General features: G+C 37.6%; 1 long non-coding RNA gene across 1 annotated transcript in view; it reads left to right on the top strand.

Annotated features, from left to right (window-relative positions):
• Positions 1 to 21723, top strand: part of LOC103138188 (uncharacterized) — a 76191-nt gene that overhangs the window by 9516 nt on the left and 44952 nt on the right. Inside the window, exon 4 of the long non-coding RNA XR_001662122.1 lies at positions 18 to 150. This is a non-coding gene — a long non-coding RNA (uncharacterized LOC103138188). The remainder of the gene's footprint in view (positions 1 to 17; positions 151 to 21723) is intronic.

Genomic DNA, 21723 nt, shown 5'->3' with positions numbered 1-21723 from the left:
TGTTCTGTGTTCTGCAGAGACTCTGCAAGACCAATCAGGACCCTTGCCCTCACAGCTAGCAGAGAAAAGCTGGGAAAGGAGAGGAAAGCAGAGAGGAGGTGGTTTATGAGGTTTGACCAGCACTTAATAAATGAGAACATCATCCAAACGGTAATTTATTTCACTAATTCACATGGTCTGCCTATCAGAAAGATAAATTATACCAATTAATTGACGACAGATTTAATAGATATTCCATTTGGAGGGTTTTAGTTGCAACAATAAACCCTCCAAAAATGATTTTCTTTGAGAATTTGAGTATGAAATGCAATGAAAAAATATTTTGACAAAATAAAATGTTCTTTTGGGGAAGACTGCTGATGGAAAATGTGTCTGTTACATTGAGTTTGTAACATTTCTTTACATTTTCAGTTTGTTCTGTCTTTGAACTGTCTGCTCTGTTAGTTCAAATTAATGAAAGAACTGTTCACCTCCTCGCCTGTGGTGGCGCTGCACCAAGAACCACTGAAGGAAACGACACCAAGTGCAACTTTCTTATTTGCAAAATGAAAACAAAAATGGAGTAGCGTCATAATTTTAGCGGTTGAAGGATTTCTGTTTTGTTTTTGCCAAAATCTTACGAGTAATTTCTTACGCTGCTTTTTGGCATTTCATATCCTAGTAAATCGGGCTACAGACAAACAGGAACCAGGACTCCTTTCGGACCTTTCGGACCTGAAATCAGAGGTGGGCAGAGTACCTGAAAATTGTACTCAAGTTAGACTAGAACTACTTCAACGTATTTTTATTCAAGTAAAAGTAAAAAAGTATTTGGTAAACAGTCTACTGAGTAACTGATCAAATTATCGACCATTTAATAGTAAAAGTTATATAATCAGATGGACCAAAATATAAAGTTAAGTGGAAATTTTGGTATTTTAAGAACCAATGTTCTTAGAAGAAAGATGTTCACAATAAAAATATTTTAAGTACGACCCCTGATTGCTGTCACTTTTGTGAATTTGACGTTGGGACAGCAGTGTTACCATGGCAACAGGTCCAGGATTGAAGAAACCAGGACATCTTTCTCACCAGCTTCCCAAGACAGACTGGAGTGAACATGATTGACCGTTAGGACGTGGTGATGTTGGAAGGAACCTACATTTGTAGGGCAAAGTTGATAAATTTATGTATTATGAAACTTTACTAAAAACTTCATAAATAAGATGGAGATAACTATCACTGCTAATTAATCAACTGGTTTAAATCCTTGCATGTTTTCTTAAAGTGGTGAAGTCAAAGGCAAGTGAAACACACAGACGTCATCCAGCTCTGTTCTCCTCTCTGGCTTCTGCTTGGCTCACTGGTGCGATAATTTCACCGCCTTCGCCTCCTTTATCTCCGTGTCCCAGGCTCATCATGGCCGTCAGGGGTGAAGTGGCATAGAGAGGCAAAGAGGAGATGGGATCAGGCGTGGTGGAGCCTTTGGAATGTTAATCCGTCGTGGCTCGGTGGAATCGTCTGGTCAAGGCCTTGATTAAGGATTCATGGAGTATTAGAATGTTATCATCATGGCTATACATCATCTTACTGCTTTATCAACAAGTTGTCTTGGGTTAAGCCTGTAGCTAAATCCCTTTTACGTAGGTATGGCTGCCATTGTGGAGGATGTGTGGGATTTTTTCCAACACCTATCGTGCAGGTTTGTGTAAAATAGAAAGTAATTTCCTAGTATTTTAGTGATTGATGGTTGGTGGGATGTTAGTTAGTTTGGCTGGGATTTTTTCTCTGCTGAGGAATATCTGTCTTGTGTTTTCTAAACTCTTGGTGCATTCACACCAGCCTGTCCAGTTTAATCCAACTCCAGTTTGTTTGCCCATAAGATCTGTGTACCAGTTGGGTAGAAGTGAACTGGTGTGGTTTGAATGCATATGTGAACTCCAAGTGGTCCGGAGACCGCTCCAAAAGCTGGAAGTGGACTACAGCACAGGGCATTATGGGTAAATACAACCAAAAACAAACACGCTAGTCATAACATTAGCGGGAAAAATGGCTTGTTGTCTTTTACTAAACACGGAAAAGAAATCCTACAACCAATCAGTACTCTGGTCTCGCCTATCCAGAGAACATGGTTCTAGGATCTAGAATAATTTAGATTCAGCTTTGCACACCTACATCGTCCTGCCCTGTTCTTTCTTCTAGAGATTTTTTCTTCCAAACAAACCAACCTGTTTACTCTTTTTTCAAACTATCTTGCCATGGACTAGACTCTTAACTCAGAGTCGTGGAGTCTGATTAAGTTCTTCGTTTTTTGGCAGTTTCTTTCAACATTCACTTAAAGTTAAAACCATAAGTTTATATACACCAATTAAAAAACATTTATTTTTTTTGTCTGTCTGAACTAAAATGAGACCAAATTTCTCTAGTTTTAGGTTAGCTAGATTTACCAGAATTACTAAATAGAACATTTATCGATCATGTTTGTTTGGTGCATGTCTTTAACTTATTTTACTGCCTATAAGTGGAAAGATTTTAACTGGGCAGATAGTTAAAATCTTTCCACTTGTGAACAATCTCTCTCTTTCTGTAGAGTAATGAATCTCAAAGTTTTGAGAAATAGTCCCCAAATCTTTCCCAGATTGATGGGAGGAAACAATTGTTTTCTCTAATGTCATCTTATATGTCTTTCCACTCTACCATTGTACTAATACGCCTGTATGATCTAGACCAACAAGCTGTCAACTTTTAACTGATTAATCAGATAATCAGTGCATTAATTAGCAGCATCTGGTTTCTTCACTTCCTCCTACGTTGTGGGAGCACCATGTTTTAGTTGGAGTGTATCAGAGTAAACTGTAAAGTATTTGCGACTGGCTGAGTGAGAGAATATGAGAGGGAGCTTTGCTGTCACTGCTAGTCCCTGATGTTGGTTTCTTGCACAAGAGCTGAGGGAGATGGGAGCCAGAAAACTCGTTTTAATTTCTGCATACATCAAAGGATGATTTTCCTCCACAGTTTTGAATGTTTAAGGGAAGTTAGCTGACAAGTCAAACTTTAGCAGGAACTTCTCTGAGATATCTGAACTCTGTAACCTTTTTGCTTGTTATCATGCCTCTTCTCTTTGCTCTGCTTCCTTCGATCCACTGATTGCACATTATCAGCTTTATGCTTATTTATTATGAGCAGCGAAGTTAACATAAGCAGACTCATTAAGTCTGCAAACACTGCTTCAAAAAGCAGCACATGTAGTTGCATTGATAGATTCAAAAAGGTTTGAGATTGATGACAGTGGCTGCATTTCCATTACAAATGTGAACAAAACTTTGTCAATATTCCACTAACGTCAGAAATCAACTTCACAAACCTAGTGAAGTTGAAGTCTGGATAGGTTTTCATGAAGTAAGAAATGCAATTAAAATCACATGTGAATAAGTTTGTTCATGTGATAAATAATTAAAAAACGTGCTGCACCATCATCTTCCTACCACTTCCTGTCGTCCTCTTTGCCGTTTCCTCCAGTAGTAACAACCAGTTGTTGATGAATTGTGTTTCCATTACAGTTTTGCAAAATACACAAATTTTGACACGGCCGAAAAATCTCCTCATTCTAAAATGTTGTTGCGAACCAGCAGAAATAAGGGCTCAGCTGCTTATTTTGCATGAGAATAAACACAAAATTTATATTTTTGAGTGTTAGAAATATGAGTGCAAATAATTTTTAAAAGATATTGTTTGATTTGGACAAATGGAGCAAAGCATGTTAGCATCAGAGCGAGAAAAAAAAAATCCCAGTTTTAAGAGTAATTTCCTGTCATTCTCCTGCAAGCTGCTGCCTGAATGAAAGCCTTTTTCCTCAAGACAGAATGTTTTGGATGATGGCTCCATTAAGAAGAAGAATTAATAATGTCCAGATGGTTGAGACATTAATTACTGGCTGGAAATATTACAGTCTTCCCTTCAGAAATGTTATCACTAAAATTGGCTGCGAAAACTACATATTTCAGTGCTTGGATGGATGAAGATTTATTTTTTTTCTTTCTACATAAAACGTCATCGAAAAGACATTATAAATAAACACTGGAATTAACAACACCTGCAACTAAGCCTCTTTTGGAGACTAAGATGTGCCTGTAATTATAGATATAATGTGCTTCACTGTTCAGACGATCCAGAATGTGCAATCTTTGGTAAAATTGACAAAAAAAACCTCAATCCAGAACATTTAATGCTGTCTGTCTGAGAGAGTGTGTCCATAAATCTGAGGTGTGGATTTAAGTGAAAGGAAAATAGGAGGAAGGTTTAGGTTACGAGGTTTAGGTGCTGATTGTTTGGTAATAAGAGCTAAGTCTCCCTCACAGAGTGACAGATTCCCACACCCCCACATTAATTCACCCTGACTTTCCTGCTCAGGTGTCACACCTGCAGAGTGTTGCCAAAACCTCCTCTAGGCTCAGATCTTAGAAAGTTTATGGTTATCCATTAACATGAAAAGTCAACAAAATGCATCACCTTAGCATCGACACCGTTCCTGTTTCTGCTGCGTGAGCACTGCCCTAATTTCACGTTACTCTTAAATTACACGCATGGCTTGTTGGGAGGGAAAGCGAGCGGACTTGATTACTTCTCGTCCTTGCCAGAGGCGGGTTGGTGAAACACGGTCCAGAACACAATCCTCATTGTCCTTCGTTGTTACCGTACACCCAAGAAAAGTAGGACTCCTCATCAGCAGAGGTGAAAACACACACTGGGTGTGCTATATTTGGGGTTCAAACATGAATATCGAACATTTTAGGCTTAAAAATGGTTTTTGACGCAAATAATACCAAATGTGTTTAAAACAGAGGTGGATAAAGCACCCAAAACTTGTACTGAAGTGAGAGTAGTTCTGCTTCAGCATATTTATACTTGTGTAAAAGTAAAAAGTAGCCATAAGAAATTACTCAACTAAAAATAAAAAAAATGCTTCTCAAGTACTGAGTAACTGAACCAAACATCAACCATTTAATATTTAAAAATTACATCAACTGACCAAAACATAAAGTAATGTGGGAATTGAAATGAAATGGTTGACATAAATAAGCCAAAGAAACTTTAACCAAAACTGCAGGTGACTGTGAATAACCTCCTGAATGAAGAACAAACTTTTTAACCAGAAGTTCACCGAGAAATTTTCTCAAAGGTAAAAATTAGCGATCCAGGAAATTACTTGAGTAAATGTACTCCTAAAAGTACATTTATTCAAAAAGTTGCTCAAGTAAATGTATTTGAGAAGAAGTAAGCTTATTGACAGACTGGGAGGAAGTATAGAAAGAGAGAGGAGGGGTGATTTAGTGTTAAAGGTTTTATTTTTAAGCCAACAACCTGAGCGAACATGCAGAGAATTAGGCCTTGATTTAATTCATCCCCATGCAGCCCTCAGCTGGTCGAGTCTACAGTTAAATACCTTTCTCAGTTTAACTGATGTGAACAGCAGCTGTAAAATCTGTTTGAAAAGAAAGAGAACTAACTTTTCTAACTTAGCTGTTGGATCATAAACTCTGCTTTCTACTACATTAGGATACACTTATATTTATACGTAGAACATGGCACACTGCAGTGTTTTGGACTTGGACCATTTACTTTTTGTGAAGATTTAAACACATTTTCTTTGTTATGCTCTTGAGACTCAAATCTATTTATCAGCAGCATATCTAAAAGTGAATCAATTTCTGAATGAAGATGTCTTTAAAATGGGTGTTGGTACTCCTGCTTCCAAAGACCTCAGAGATTTACAATCCAGCCACTAAACGTCCTATTGATCCAAAATCCCCCATACACTGGATTGATGGGTAAGTCGAACAGACACAATCTTTCTGCTTTGATAGCTTCCCTACAATGGTTGTGCTAGGATACAGGTAAAAACAAATCTCATCATGAATCATAAAGACATCAATACCGTTGCTCAGTCCTACAGTAGATTGCGTCTCTGCTTGATATCTGCAGTTAGAGACATATTCTCTACCAACTTCAGAACCTAAAATTCAATTTTCTATCTATCCAAGATCGTTACCTAGCTGGTTACCTGCTGTTATTTTTATCTAGCTAGATGGCTATTTAGTTAGCTATCTAGTTAGAAAGCTAGCTAGGTGGATGGTGGTTACCTGTTGTTATTTTTGTCTGGGTAGGTAATAAGAACTTTAGCTAGGTAAGGAAATATGTGTGCAAACAAGCTATCTAACTAGCTCACTAGCTAGCTTGCTAGCTCATTTTGAACACATATTTTCTTATTTCTTATAGCCATCTAGGTAGCTGGTGAGGTAGCTGGATGGATGGTGGTTACCTGATGTTATTTTTATCTAGCTAGCTATAAGTAAGGAAATATTTGTTCAAAACGAGCTATCTAGCCAGATAGATGATGGTTATCTTCTGATATTTTTAGATGGATATAAACTTATTATCATTCAAAGGAAGCTCATTTCAGATGCTTTTGTTCTCTTGGTCATGGTCCTTATCTTATGACCATAGGCGAAGGCTGGAACAAAGGCCAGTAAATTAAGAGCTGCTTCTTCACCACAACAGACTGGAGGATGTATTTTATTATTGTAGATAAAGCTGAGATTAGAGTGACAGTGGGTTTATTTTTGTCAGAGTACAGAATTCATGATAGGATTCCCTCAGACAAATTGGACCCAAACAATGGGTCAAACTGGGACTATAAGGAAGATTTCAAAGTCCTGTGAATGTGATTGGTAAGGTTGTGGTTACCTGCTGTTATTTTTAGACTACGCTCAGAGCATTTAGAAAACACCCCACATTAAAGTCTCTTCAGATCAGCAGGAGCTACACCAAACCCATGACAGTTTTTATTTGTGAGACGGCTGCAGGCCAAACTCTGAACACGCATAAGGACGTGATGAGGTCAGGTCACCGTGGGCAGTGGGTGCGTCCCCCCAGCTGTTTCTCTGTGTGATCTTTCTGCTGAATTGTGTGACCCCAGGGTGACATACCAGCAGAGTCACATGACTGTCTGAACTGTAGCGTAAAGCTGCAGATGATAGCAAGGCAGACAGTGGTAAAGGCAAAGGTCACAGCAGAGTGTATTACAGTCCTCTTGGCAACGTTATGTCAGCCAGAGAGTCTCAAATTTATCTAACAAAAAAATTCTGTTCAAGAAATTCCTCTGGCAGAGGTCAAGTTTGACTTTTTCACTGCAAAAACACAAAATCTACTTTTGTCTGGTTTCCAATGCAAATATTTTATATATATATAGAAGAATTATTGACTTAAACTATTTAGACAAGAAAACAAAACAGACAGAAATATTTGGTAAGATTTTGTGTTTTTGCAGAGTTCATTGTCATTTTGACCGACGCAGTCAAAAATTTTCCATCTCTTTAAAATGATAGTAATGATGTTTAATTGCATTTCATTTAGTTCAGTTCATATTTAATAAGCTGAACAGAGAATCTATATTGTGCAATAACACAACAAGCAAATTAATACATGTAACGTATTGGATGCAGTGACAAAACAACCCCACTGACTCTGGCCTCAGTAATTAGAGATATACAATGAAATTAAACAATCACACTTAAATTATGAACATGTACATGAATTACTCACTCGTTGTTTGTAATTAAATGTGGTTTTGATATCGATTTGGAGGACAAATCTGCGATTTGCTGCTGCATTTTGAACAGGAATTACAAACACCACTTGAGCCAAAGTTTTGAAATCGGGGAACATTTCCCACAGAATGCGCTCCTGCACTGGACACACTCCAAACCATCCTGTCATAAAGCTTCGGCTTCAGCTCCCAGATGACGAGATGCGATGTACTCTGTGCATGAAGTTGAAAATGTTTGCATGTCTTCACAAAGTAGACAAGTGTGCAAATTGTAATCTGTTAAAATGATGGCTGCTCATTGGATTTTTTCCGCAACCATTTAAAAAACGGTCAAAGATGGAACAGAACTAGTGATATGTGGATCAATCTTGAAATGATACCTCCAATTCTAAATCTTTATGGTTTAAAATCAATTCTCAAATCAAAATATTCATACTTTTGATACTTTGAGTATTTGAGGTAACATATACCATATATAGTGGAAAGAAACTGAACATTGAGAGCTTGTCTAAATTCGTTGGCTGGCGGGGAACTACTTTTCCTCCTGCCTGGGGAAGTCCATAATTTGTAAGAGCAGTTTGTTGCTCTTACCCACATTTTAAATTAAAACTTTTGAAATGTAAACATTGACAGACCTGTGCAATGAATATTTCACTGCCATTTTCAACTTTAGTCATCCTGTTTAATTAAACAGCAACACTTCCTTTGGATTTACTGGATACATTCTCTGGATTTGCTTTGGTTGTATCAGTATTGGATCGGTGTTACTGATGCCAGCCTGAATTTGACTAAGTATTGGATCAGACAGAAAACCGGTGGTATCGAACATCACTAAACTCTGGTTTCTGGAGTCATTTGTAATCTGTCTGCATTTTGGGAAGTACTGGAATGAAAGAATGCCAGCTGACTGCTAGCTAGAAATAATGTAACATGAATAGGTCGGTCTGGAACAGAATGAAGAAAGTTGAGTTTCAACAACTTTTGAATGTATGTAAGCAGAAACTCTGCTGGTGTGAGTCCAAAGACTTGACCAGCAATCAGTGTGGGTTTCAACCCAGGCCTGTTTCTGCAGAGGTGTTTTCATGTATGCAGGTCCTTGGCTGATGCTTGACTCATAAATCTTTCATGGCGTTTTTATTGATTGGTCGGCTGAGACTGAATGCATGTCGGCGTGTAAGTACATCATGCACACTCACAAACTCTCTTCACTCTGCAGATTTGCTACTGTAGATGCATGCCAACACTCATCCAGAATTATTAAGCTGCAGTTCCTGAGCTGTCCCTCAGTGATCCGTGTTTATTCTGTGTTGTGAATGAAGGAAGCAGAACCAGATCAATAATGGTCAGCTCCATCAGCCCCGGGTGTGTTTATGGTCAGCATACGTTCATTCCAACATGCTACAATCTGCCCAAACTGTACGTTGCTCCCATTGGATGCTTGAGTTACTTGTCGATCTACATCCAGGTCCCTTTTTTAATGCCACAGTTACTGGTTTGGCATCATACACTGCAAGAACACACATTCTTACCAGTTTGTCCAGTTTCTTTTGAAAATATTGTCATATTCCTAAAATAATGGGCTATAACATCATTGGGAAAGAAAGAGATGCTGATTTTCTTTTTCACGTTAGGCCATTATTTTAAGAAGGTGATGATGACACACATGAAATAAGACAAAACTAACTTATAAGTAACGTTTGAGGAAAATATGTAGGAACTTGTTTTATGGCAATAATTCCTTAATATTGATGAAAAAGTTCAAGTTCTACTAGCAGAACTTACAGAAAGACATTTTCCCATGTTGTAGGTGAACAAATATTTGTCAATATTAAGGATTTATTGACTTAAAACAACCTCCTATATTTTGCAGAAAAGTTACTTGTAAGTTAGTTTTGGGTTATTTTTAATGTAAAAAGATATTTTCACTAGACACTATACAAAAAAATCCCTCGTAAGATTGAGTTTTTGCAATAATATCTACTTTTTAGACAACAAACAACTTCTGATGTCCTATTTACATGTGATCATCATTCTAAGAGCAATTATCACTTCCTTAGAGCTCTATCATCGCACAAACCCAAACTGCTGCCATTTTCTCTTCTAACCAAGCTTTACCTTCATACGATTATCAACTCCATATAAAATAATAGGAATAGTACAAAGAGGGGAAAAAACCTAAATCAACTCTCTCTGGATGAATTACTGTTGGAAAAGTAAGAAAATTAGACAAAATGTGTCATATCTTTACTTTGAAATGGGGAAAAAAGGGCTAATTCAATTTTTTTTTCAAGACCATCGTAGATTATTTTTGTTGGATCACTTGTTTTGCTTTTAAACTTGCTATCACCGGTGAGGTTTGCAACTCTTAAAGATAGAATGATGTAAAATCAGACAGAAAAACGACTCTGTAGTCAGAAAATATCTGTTTATGTTTCCTTGTACATGTAATCACCAAATTATTTCCAATTTGTATCCTAAAGCTAGGAATGAATGGAGTAGCTGTGCTGGGAAAGCCTTGTAATTCAACCTGAGACTTGACCACATTTCAAAGGTGAACAGTTGTTCTCTTTTCCCTCTCAACCCATTCTCATGTTAATGAAATGGCACAACTTCAAGCTGCTCATGGAGCCTCACTGCTCTACTTCACTCCTCAGAGAGAAGCTGAGTATCTCCTGAGCACTCGACACCCTACTTAGCCTAAAGTGTGACCAAAAGTTGTGAAATGGAGTCCGCTGGCTTTTTGCTGTGTTGTAAAAAAACATCCACCACTTTTAATGCTCCCATTGCCCTTAAATTCATGGTAAATAGTTAGAATGCTTTGTTAAATAATAACTTCTTTCAAAGAAAATGTTCAAATTGTGATTAAAGGTGGTTGAGTTTAAACAATTACTCTGAGATCAGTCACTTTCAGACAGGAGTTGTTGAGTTTCTTCGATAATAATCCGTGAAAAGATTGATCTTTGCACAAATTTTATAAAAGTTACATACTGCAGCTTTAAACAGTCAAACTAAATATTATCAAATATATCGGTGGTGTCCAAACTTTTTGCAATATAATTTAGTTTTTTTATTTTTCCTTGCTAAATAAACAAACTAAGCACACAATATTTTAATGAAATATGCAAAGCAGTCGGATATCTGCAGCTCTTTATAGATTTAAAATAAAACAGGGTCGTGCAGCTTTGCCAGATTAAAAAAGAACAACAAATGGTAAACCATGTGAATCCGTGTATGGTTCGTTTTATTTCCCCAAGTTTATTAAATGGTCGTACCCAAGTCTGCATTTTAGTGAAAAACACTGGATGCTTTGGGTCCTTCTTAATAATAAATTCAATTAAAAGCAGAATTTTAATTGCCTGTGTCCTTTTTAAAAATCCTGGAATCAGTGAAAATTTCACCAATATTGATTTTGCCTGAACCGGCAAACCAATTTTAGGCTATTTTTGAACTGTGATCAAGGGCCGCCCAAACTTGTTCCGATGGCCACAAATGGCCCCCGGGTCGCACTTTGGACACCCCTGGTCTATATGCTGATTTATGCTCTTGAAAACACCTTTGATGCCTGTGTTTTGATTTTTTTCACCATTTCAGATGGGAATAAATATGAGGGCTATCTTACATTGCTCCTCACCAGAAATTATACTTTATATTTCATTTTTCTTCAGTTTTATGCTCAAATATGCCATAAAAAAACAGTGTAAGATGTTAGTGATGGTGTGCTCTCCCTGAAATGATCGACATCCGCCATTTATCCTCAGTGATTGTGGTACCAGGAAATCATGTGGGCAATCGTGTGAATTTGAGAGCTGTTCAATTATAGAAGGACTTAAGAACTGCAAAACACTGGAGCCTTTGCTAAAAAGCATAGTCTCTGCCTCTTTTGCTATCTTTCCTAGTCATAAAATATAGATGGAGGTGCTGTGTTTTCTCCAAATGGGTAGATGTAATCTGTTTTTTAATGCATTGCAAGGGTCAAATGAGACACTTTGAGTTTGGCGAGAAATGTAGAGGTTTTGCTCCAACAATTTTATTACATAATCCCTCAGAATACTTTAAAGAAAAAAATCTATCCATTTAGCTCCTACATTCAGCATGGATATACCGCTGCAGCTTTTCTGCTGAGCTGTTGCTGAACTTAAAGAAAAACTGTTTAAAGATGTAGATGTAGCACTGCAAAACGGAGCAAACGACGAGGCGAAGCTGTTTAAATATGAATGAATGTTGTGCGAATGACTCTGCTGTAATACTTAGACGAGAACAGATCCCAGTTTTATTTAGCATGGACTCCAGGGAACACTGGTGATGTTATGGTACACTCACTGGGTGGAAACTCTAAAATGTTTATGCTGAACCCTCCTTAGGGAGTCTGCATCTTCAACTTTAACATTAAACTTTAACGGTTGTGACTTTCCTTGCAACATGCCTGTACCCAAATAGTTTACGCTAAAGCACATTAACAAAATCAGAGATAATCAGATTAATATGGAAGCGCTGAGAAGGAAAAATGTTTTCATACACTTTATGGGTCAAAAGTAGCGTACGTGGTTGGAGGATTGAAATAAGAGGAACATGTCATGAGGTGTGTTGGTGATGAGGACCCAAATGCAGCAGGCAAGACGTTGAAGTTGTAGATTTAATGAAAAGTAAAAACATACAAAAATCACAGGGAACACAGGGAGCCAGAGGAGAACAAAAACACATAAACCAGGAAAAAAAAGCCAGCAGAGAGAACAAAGAAATGACAGGAAATAATGGGATTAAACAAGATTAGACCAGAGGAACCAGCAAAGAGGAACTGAGAATGAGGTTTTCTTTAAATAAGAAAAGCAATTAAAAGCCCATGTGAACAAGTTTGTTCATGCAAAAAGTTATAAAAAAAAATACCTAGATGTAATGGTACTTGACACGCTATTGGCTAGCATTTCAACAGCAGCCAGTTTTTGAGCATTCAAGTCTCACTGATTGGCTGAACCCTGATGAGTGGAGATTAGCTTCTGTTGTAGTGCTAAGACCATGGAGCGTGCTAATCATAATAATCATGTAAGGTGTATTTGGTGTTTGCACTATTAAAACAGGCAGATATAAGTGTTTCATGTTTATTAGCATTTTATAAGTGGTTATGATCTATTTTGGTGAGCATCTGCTGTCATCTGTTGGGCAAGCAACCTCAGAGTCACAGACTAAAAGAAACTGACAGGTTTGGCTCAAAGAAGGCCAGTCTTGTTCAACCAAAGATTCATCATAAAATCAAAAACACAACAGACAACATGAGTATTCTCTTTCCAACAAGTCTACAGAAACGACTCCAACACTGACCGCTGCAGTAGATCCCTACTTACCACAGGTTTAGCCATTCCTGGTTACATGAGTTACGTCAACTATTTTCCCCACAGGATTAATAAAGTACTATTCAAATGCCTCCCAAATATTCTCCAGATCCACAAAACATGTGGACTGGATGATCCAACAGTGTGAAAAAAAAAAATACCAACACGACTTACAAATTAAAGAAATCCAGAAGAGGAAATAGTTTGAATACAGAGTAGTAGATTGAAGACGTGAGACTAAAGTCTAAAGTATCCACATCTGTCAACAACATCAGCGTTCCTCCAATGTGTGGGTCAGGCAGCCGAGCCAAAACATTATGCAGGATCACTGCCCTGAAATGATAAAATCTATCCCGGGATCCATGAGCTCAGAGTGAGTTCATGTTCCTAATTTGCTCCAGAAGCAAAGCAAATGTAACCCTCATCTTTATGCATCAAACTGATTTCCTCCTGACATCGACTTTGTCAGGCCAATCAGCAACATTTGTCAGGTTTGGAGCCTAGCTGAAGCGCTAATGTCCAGAGAAAAACCGGCAAAAAAAACTGTAGATCAAAATCTCTTTTAAAGATGACAGAGAAATCTGGAAGGAATGAAGAAAAACGAGAGCCAGAACAAGAATTTGGTTCAAGTCTGTGAACCTAAATACAGTTCCCTCAGTGAACATTACATGGGAAGTAAACAAGTCCAATTCATAGCAGTTAATTTAGCGTTTCCAGAGTTGGGTAGCAACTAGTAACATTTACTAAATATATGAAAAAAACAAACTGCTTTGAGAAGCATTTTTACTATTTTAGTATTTAAGTATTCTACTTTTACTTATCATGGGGTATGGCTACTCTTTTTTGGTGCTAGAGTTTTGGAGTTCTTGCGTTGCTAGGTAATGGGTGGTGCCCTGCTGGGGTTGCTCGGTAACGGGCGGTGCCCTGCTGGGGTTGCTAGGTAACGGGCGGTGCCCTGCTGGGGTTGCTAGGTAACGGTTTCAGTGCCTGCTGATTTGTGATGTTGCATTCCAGAGGTTTTTGACACCAAAAGCATTAATTTATTGCCAAAAACCGACTGGGTGTTTTTTTTTAAGTGCTTGGGTTGTTTTTAAAAGGAGTAGAAACACAAATGGAGTTAAAAAAAATGTGTAAAATGCAAGTTTTGCAAAATACGTCCTCTTCAAGTATTACGCCATTGATGTTTTGATCAGTTACTAGGTATCTGAGTCACCCTTTTACCAAATAAAGTTTTACTCTTAAGTAATTTATTGAACATTTTACTTTTACTTGAAGACAAATATGTTGAGGAAGTGCTACTCTTGAATAAAATTTTTGCATACGTTACCCATCTCCGAACATTTCTGAGGGAAGATCTGTATTATAAAATGGTAAAGAAACAGAAAATGATCCTGAACTCTGATTAAAACATTTCCCTACCCTTCCTCTTTTCCTCCTTTCTTTTCCTCCGAGGCAACTTCGGCTTGGCCTTCTTACCACACCATTAAAAATACAACACACACAAAACATTCGAGATTTTCCTGCCAAAAAAGCTGATGTATTATTAATTTTTACAAATCATGCGACCTAAACTCAGGAGCAACAATATTAAATGAGCCTGGTGTGACAGTGATTAAACTTGTCGCCTGATGATAATTGTCCTGACCTACTCTGAGAGGATAATTAAAATATTAGGGACAGTTTAATACTGACAAAATGTCAGGAACATAATGAAAAATGAGGTTAAATAAAGAAACCTAGTTCCACTTCGTCTGCCAGAGATTAATCAGAAAACTGCCAAAAACACTAATTTTTTAAAACTGGTTTCCATTGGAAGTTTTTTCTTTTCTTTTTTTGTTGTGAAGATGCTTGTTTGAAGATATTTTGTGTTCAGCGAATGCTCTGAATATTTCTGGTTCACAGAAGCAGTCTAACAGCTGCTTGCTTTAAAACTGGAACAACATCAGAGGCAAAAGCCTTTTTCAACAAACCGGAGCTACTGATAACTGGAACAATTAAACATTAAACAGACTGGACCAGAGTTACAGTTTTTAGAAGATGAGGAAAATTATCCAGGATAATCGGACATTTTTCTTATCGGCAACCACCAAGATGAAAAAGCTAAATTTAAACCACTTTGAAAACCATTTGCAACCTTCCTACTGAGACTGATTGAGATCAGCTGAGTCAACTGACCATTGGGAATCTGATTTTCCTTTTCCAGATAAGGCATCTGGCTTTCTGTGGTATTTCTACAAAGAGTTTTGGTCCAAAGTCTCTTCTAAGGCCAATTTTCTTGGCCAGCCATTGAGATACTGAACTATGAGAGTTAGCACCTCTAGGATTCTGGTCATAGTTTTCCATTTAAGGTACGATGGATAAACTGATCTGATATTCTTCTGAAGTAATGAGAGTGTTTTTCCAGTCTATCTTATAAATGGTCATGAGATTTGGATCAGTACTGAAATATTGGGATCAGATACAAGCTTCTGAAATGGGTTTTCTTCTTATGGGATGGCCATAAGGTGCTGGAGAGTCTGTGTGGAGCCATTTCTTCTTTACATTGAAAGGAATCAGCTGTGTTGATTCAGGGAACTAATCTGGATGCTTTCTGGAGGTTTTCCTTTGGAGGGTTTTTGGTCATTTGCTGAACAGATCCAGAACTGTCTCAAGACTGTCTGACCTTTGACCTTCAGGGCTTCTTGGGATCCAACAGAACCAGTGAAGTCTGTTAATCTGTCCAGGTGTTATAATCACCACATCCTTATCTCTGAAAATCAGAGGATGGCAGGTGAATGAACCTTTGTAGATTTAAAGGTTTCCCATGTTAGACAGATAATTATGTACAAATAAATAAATTCTGGTTTTTATCCCTAAAATGACATCAAAAGTCAAATTATGTGTTTTTCAGGCACAGTTCCATTTTATAGCACAATCAAGTAATTATGTTAACTTCAGTTATTGCTATATCTATCAAATATGACTTAAATAATTGGACTTCCTAATTTGACAACTTGAAATTAGATCTCTGTCTCTTTAAGAACTCCTGCTCTTTCTGAAACTCCTTCAGGAAGTCATCACTGCATGACTACTCTATTAACCCTTTAGCAACATGTTTTTAAGGGAAGCAGCTTCTATAATGAACTCAGTAGATGTGCAGATCCAACAGGTGTTTGCTAATTGCAAAACAGGTGTTTGCTAAGTGGGGGAGGAGCTGCGTCTCGAAGGCTAGGTCCAACCAGGCGTTTTGCACAGCTGATTGGTTGCCATGGAGATTGAAAGATTTTTCAAACATGCATGAAAGAATCAAAGCAACACTACAGGTGAGGGAGTAACATTATAACATGATGGAAAGCTCAAAAAAATGTAATTTACATATCGCTGTCCCTTTAAGAAAAGTAGAAGACATTGCAATTCCAGCAGTAAAGAAGAACATCTAAAGATCCGGTTTATTGTCTTCTCTCAGTGACTCTTTAAAGCGAAACCTGCTAGTTTCTCCATTTACTGAGAAACCGCTCCCGGCCTGTTTGACGTTTGCTTTTAAATTCGCAGGTAGACTTTGGTCTCCCGCCTCCTGAATGATCCTCCAACATGGCGCTCGCTGCCGCTGCTGTTTGTTCTTCCTGTCGTAGCGACTCGGCTTTTCTCAGCTCGGCAGTCGCTGCTGACAGGCCTGCAGCTCTGAGGAGAGCGGCCCTCCACCGTGGAGGCCGTTTGATGTCTGCAGACGGCCTGGCACTGTGCTGGTTCTCTGTGTTGTCAGGTAGTTAGCCAGAGGAGACACAAGCTGTCTGCACAACTGGACACGCCGTGGCGGAAACAAGGGTCCATGAGACAGAGAGTCCTGCTTTATTCCCCTAACGCTGCTCTGACACGTTCTAACAACTTCACGTTTTTATCTAATCTTGATCTTTATTCGGGTTTTTTGCTAACTTGCTCTTTGATGCTGCAGTATTGCCAGAAAATCTTGTTTTCATTTCTCTCTCTCTCTTTTGTGGTAAAGCTGTTGTTGCTCATGTTTTCGTCATGCATGAGCCTCAGTGGCAGAAATATGATACTCCACAGAGAACCTGTCATTAAAAACTTTTAAAATTTATATAAAAATGAGCTTGTAAAGAGTGCTAGTGTAAATCTATCGCTAATAAAATCATTTATGAGTTTCCTTTTTACCCACAAAGTCTCTTTTTTATAAAACAAAACTGGGTTTTTTACTAGAGGAATATTAATAGAGAAATTCAGGACAAACATGAATATGATTTTCAAATCTCCCTCTAACTGGTTAGAGAGAGAACCTGAAGGTCCTGGTTTTCATGAGCTCAAATAAACCAGATATGTAATTATATCTTATATAAATTCATTTCTGACCCAAACGTGATGAAAACAACTCGGCTTATAGTGGATTAGTTTGCTATGCGTACAAATCTATTTATATTGCAAACATATGCAGTTTAAGTGAACATCAAAAGATGTACATCAATATCCACACTGCAAAAACACAAATCAACTGTTTTTGATCTAGTTTCTTGTTCAAATATTTTCGTAAATAAGACCAAACTAACTTCCAGCTAACTTTTCAGCAAGACCTAGGAGCTTGTTTTAAGCCAATAATTCCTTAATATTTCTGAAAAACTCCTATTTCCACTGGCAGAATATGTCACCCATAAAATCTGAAAAATGTCATGTTTAACATGTAACAATCTGCCAGTTTGTCTATATTCAAGAATTCTTGAACAAGCTCCTATATTTTGCCGAGAAGTTATTTGTAAGTTAGATTTGTCTTATTTGAGGCGTAGTAATCTGTTTCCACCAGAAACCAGGCTGAAAATATTTAATTTGGTGTTTCTGCAAACAGAAAAAAAATCCACATCATGCCAAGCTAATGTCATGTAGATCCAGTGATCAGACCGGCAGAACACTAACCAGAAAGTCTTGGCCGTTTCTTGCTTCTTTATTGTACCGTTTTCTCCAGAGACGTTCTGCTTGCAGGGCTGGTTAATCACAATCTTCCTGTTTCAAAAGTTGACGCAAATGTTCCTGGCGCTGCTCAGTATTAAACTCATGGTTGCTCATGATGCTCAGTTTGGATGTAAAACGGAAAATTTGTGTCGTTATGTGTTCTTCCCTCCCCGCCAAGTTGATATTGTCAGTAGGAATCTGAAAAACTCGCCTGGTTAAATAAAGGTTAAACAAATAAACATTACAGACAGAAAAAAGGAGTTGTACATTTCCACCAAAAAACTGACATTTTCTAAGTTCATAAAGCTTAAAATTTGTGAGAAAAAAATTCAGAAACTTTTGTATTTCAGAAGTTGAAAATGTTAAACTTTAGGAGGTCAGATTTGACTAGAACATTTCTGAGATGAATCTCAAAATTTTGGAGTTATTTTCTTGCAAATTTGTAACTTTTGGAGTTCAGAAATTTCCTTGTTTTTCTAGAAGAGATTTTTACTTCATTTTTTTTTATCTACAATGGCCAAACTATCCCTAAAAACGATAGTTGGTGTAACTATTGGTTTTAGGGAGAGGTGTCTGAACACTGCAAAAACAAAATCTATTTTTTGTCTGTTTTCAAGTGCAAATATCTTAGTTCATTTGAAATAAGGCAAAACCAACTTATAAGTACATTTTTAGCAAACTATGTAAGCTTGTTTAAATGAAATAAGTACTTAATAATGATTTGGAAAAAGTACTGGTTCCGCTGGCAAATTATTTAACTTATAGCAAGACATTTTTTTCATGTTACAAGTGAAATAATCTGCCAATAAAACTTGAAACTCTTAATTTTTTATCAGTACTAAGAAATTATTGACTAAAATCAAGCTCCTGTATCTTGCGGAGAAGTTTCTTGTAAGTTAGTTTTGTCTTATTTCAAGTGTACAAAGATATTTGCATTTGAAAATAGACAAATACTTGGCAAGATTTTGTGTTTTTGCTGAAGAGATCTTTAAATGTGCATGAATCCACCCACTGAGAACAAACTAATCAGACCGCAGAAATACTTTGTTAAAGTTTTTAATTACAGATTTTCTGGCGTAACTGTTTTACTAAATCTTCATCCCTCCTACGATGCGTTACAGTTAATGGTGCTCCTGTTGATTAAGGTCCATGGCAAACGCTTCAGAATTGTTTTAGAAAAGCGATGTAGGTTTTATTTCAGCCCTGGCCGCGATGATCACGGGAACTAATGCTGATTGATGTCGGATCTGAACCCTTTCAGCCAGGTCCTGACCTCATATTTCTGCCTGTTTTCAAGCTTCAGTTGCATGTTTATTACATTGTAGCCCAATTTAAAGTTCAGCCTGTCCTTTACCTTCACAATAAATTCCAACAAAACCGAATGGAAAGCTCAAATTCTGCATTAGGGATTTATATCATTAATATCAGCCAGTGAGTCATCGTTGTGAAAGTTGTGTGAAAGCGGAGGATGTGGTGTTTTTCCTGGCCAGCGGGGTTGTGCTGCGCGCTCTGTGGGCTGCCTGCTGGGCCTCTTTGGTTTGCCTTGAAGGTTTTATGACACGTGGATCGTTAGCAGGTATTTAAGAACAGCCTGCACGCATGGAAATATCCTGTATCCTTCAGACACACATGGATCCTAATTGTTTTGCACTTTTATACAACACTGATCAGGATTAAACTGGATCACAGCAGACGCAGATGTGTGTTAATTGGTCAATTCGCTGTTGCATGTCATCAGATTGTAAAAAAAAATCTGCACAGATGAACAATTATACACTTTCATGCTCTCATTAAATATTCATGAGAAAACTGCATGACTATCCCAATTATGTATTTTTTTTCCGGAGTACTGGAAAGCATCACAGCTTAAAGATTTAATGAGGAAATGATTTTGAGCAGAGCCTTAGATGGAAAATATTACAGTTATGATCTCAAAAGTGCATACAGGACAAAAAAACAGAACTGCAGCCCGTCTCAAGACTTTGGTTCACATTGAGTCACTTTTAGCTGAGCCGTTGTAACACATAAACATGCTTTGATCTACTTCATTTCACTGCAGCTCTGACTGTGTTCAGGGTCATGGTCATGCAGCCAAGTCTCAAAGGTTTGCAGCCTGTTAAACGTTTTCTTCCAAAAACTGTTCTGTATTTAGATCTGCTCAACTTTCCATCAACTATGACCAGCTTCCTTCTGTCTGCTGAACAAATGTAACTTTGGTCAAGTTTCACCTGACTTAAGGTCAAACTAATTTAGAAGCAACTTTTTAGCAAGATACATGAGTTTATTCAGTCAGTAATTCCTTTACATTGATAAAAATATTAGTTACATTGGCAGATTTTTTTTTTTTTTTTCATTTATTACATAGGAAAATGTAGCGAAATAAATCTGGCTGTGGAACTAGTAATTTTTTTATGTATATTAAAGAATAATTAACTTTATATCTAACTGAAAAGTTCCTTTTAAGCTAGTTTTAAATGTACTAAGATATTTCCACTAGACCAAAGTACTTGATAATATTTAATGTTTTCTCAGTGCTCTATGTGTTGTTTTGGGGTAGGTAGTGTGTTCCAGTAGTTTTCCTTCATATGTCAGCAAATTCTCTTACCTGAGCTGTGAATCTTGGAAACCCGAGACTTTTTACATCCATTTCCAGAATTATTAAAGGGACGGATTGTGCAAAATTCTTATTTTGCAAATTTTTGTTTTTACATTTGTGTTTCTGCTGCTTCTAAAAATAGTCCAAGAGCTTAAAAAAACCAGGCAGTGTTTTTTTTTTTTTGGCAGTAAGTCCATGTTTTTGGTGTCTGGAAAATGAGCCATTAAAAAAAAAAAAATTTCAGAATGTAACTTTACAAATCAGCAGGCACTGCTCGTCACCTAGCAACCCAAGCCACGCCCAGCCTGTTACCTAGCAACCCAAGCCACGCCCAGCCTGTTACCTAGCAACCCAAGCCACACCCAGCCTGTTACCTAGCAACCCAAGCCACGCCCGGTCTGTTACCTAGCAACCCAAGCCACGCCCAGCTTGTTACCTAGCAACCCAAGCTGAGCTCCATTTGACTTGCCATCCAGAAACCAATAGCTGCATTCCTGTTGGTTGTGGAAAAGGCTCAAAAAATGTATTTTTCTACCAAAACAATTCTATTATTTATGAATTTTCCACAAATAATATGGATTTATGTTGCAGATAAACATTTGCAAATACTAAACCGTGAATAGGTGGGAAGCTCTCTGTATTTTAAACAATGGGAAGAAACTTTCTTGCTGACTTTTTGTTCAGAAGAAATTACTTTTAGTTTGCTCATTGTGAGGGATAGCTACAAAGCTAGTGGCCATCCACTGTGGCTACAAGCTTGTCAAAGTGTGTGAATATTTAATAACTAGGATCAAGTTGTAACTGAAGTTATTGACTTTGAATTAAACTAAAAAATGCCTTGAGACGACTTCTGTGAATTGGCCCCACATAAATAAGTTGAAATGAGTTGAGTTGAAAGATATTCTGAGGACTTTGGGGAACAAATTTAAGGAGGTTCTGACCACATTTACATCTCTGGAAGAGCCATCTCTCAAACAGAAATGATCAGAAATGTTCTCCAGTCACATTTCATCATGGTGTTTATGATGCGTTAGTACAGTAATGGCTCCCTCGCAGCTGCAGGTCTGTACATGGAGCTGCATGACTGCTGCATGCTTGAGGGAAGCTGGAGAATAGATTGATGTGAGCAGCCTGCTGTTTGCTGCTCATGCTGAGCAGCGCTCCCTGCTGAGTTCAGGGGGAGCTGGCTGCAGAGTTGGATTCAGTCATTTTATTGCTGGTTCTTACTCAGTTTATGAGTTCTAAGATCAGTCTCATAAGGAACATTTTATATATATATA

Source organism: Poecilia formosa, unplaced genomic scaffold, assembly GCF_000485575.1.
Source record: "Poecilia formosa unplaced genomic scaffold, Poecilia_formosa-5.1.2 Scaffold47, whole genome shotgun sequence".
Taxonomy (NCBI): domain Eukaryota; kingdom Metazoa; phylum Chordata; class Actinopteri; order Cyprinodontiformes; family Poeciliidae; genus Poecilia; species Poecilia formosa.
Note: the sequence above shows the minus strand (reverse complement) of the source record. Positions and strands in the feature narration are given on the sequence as shown.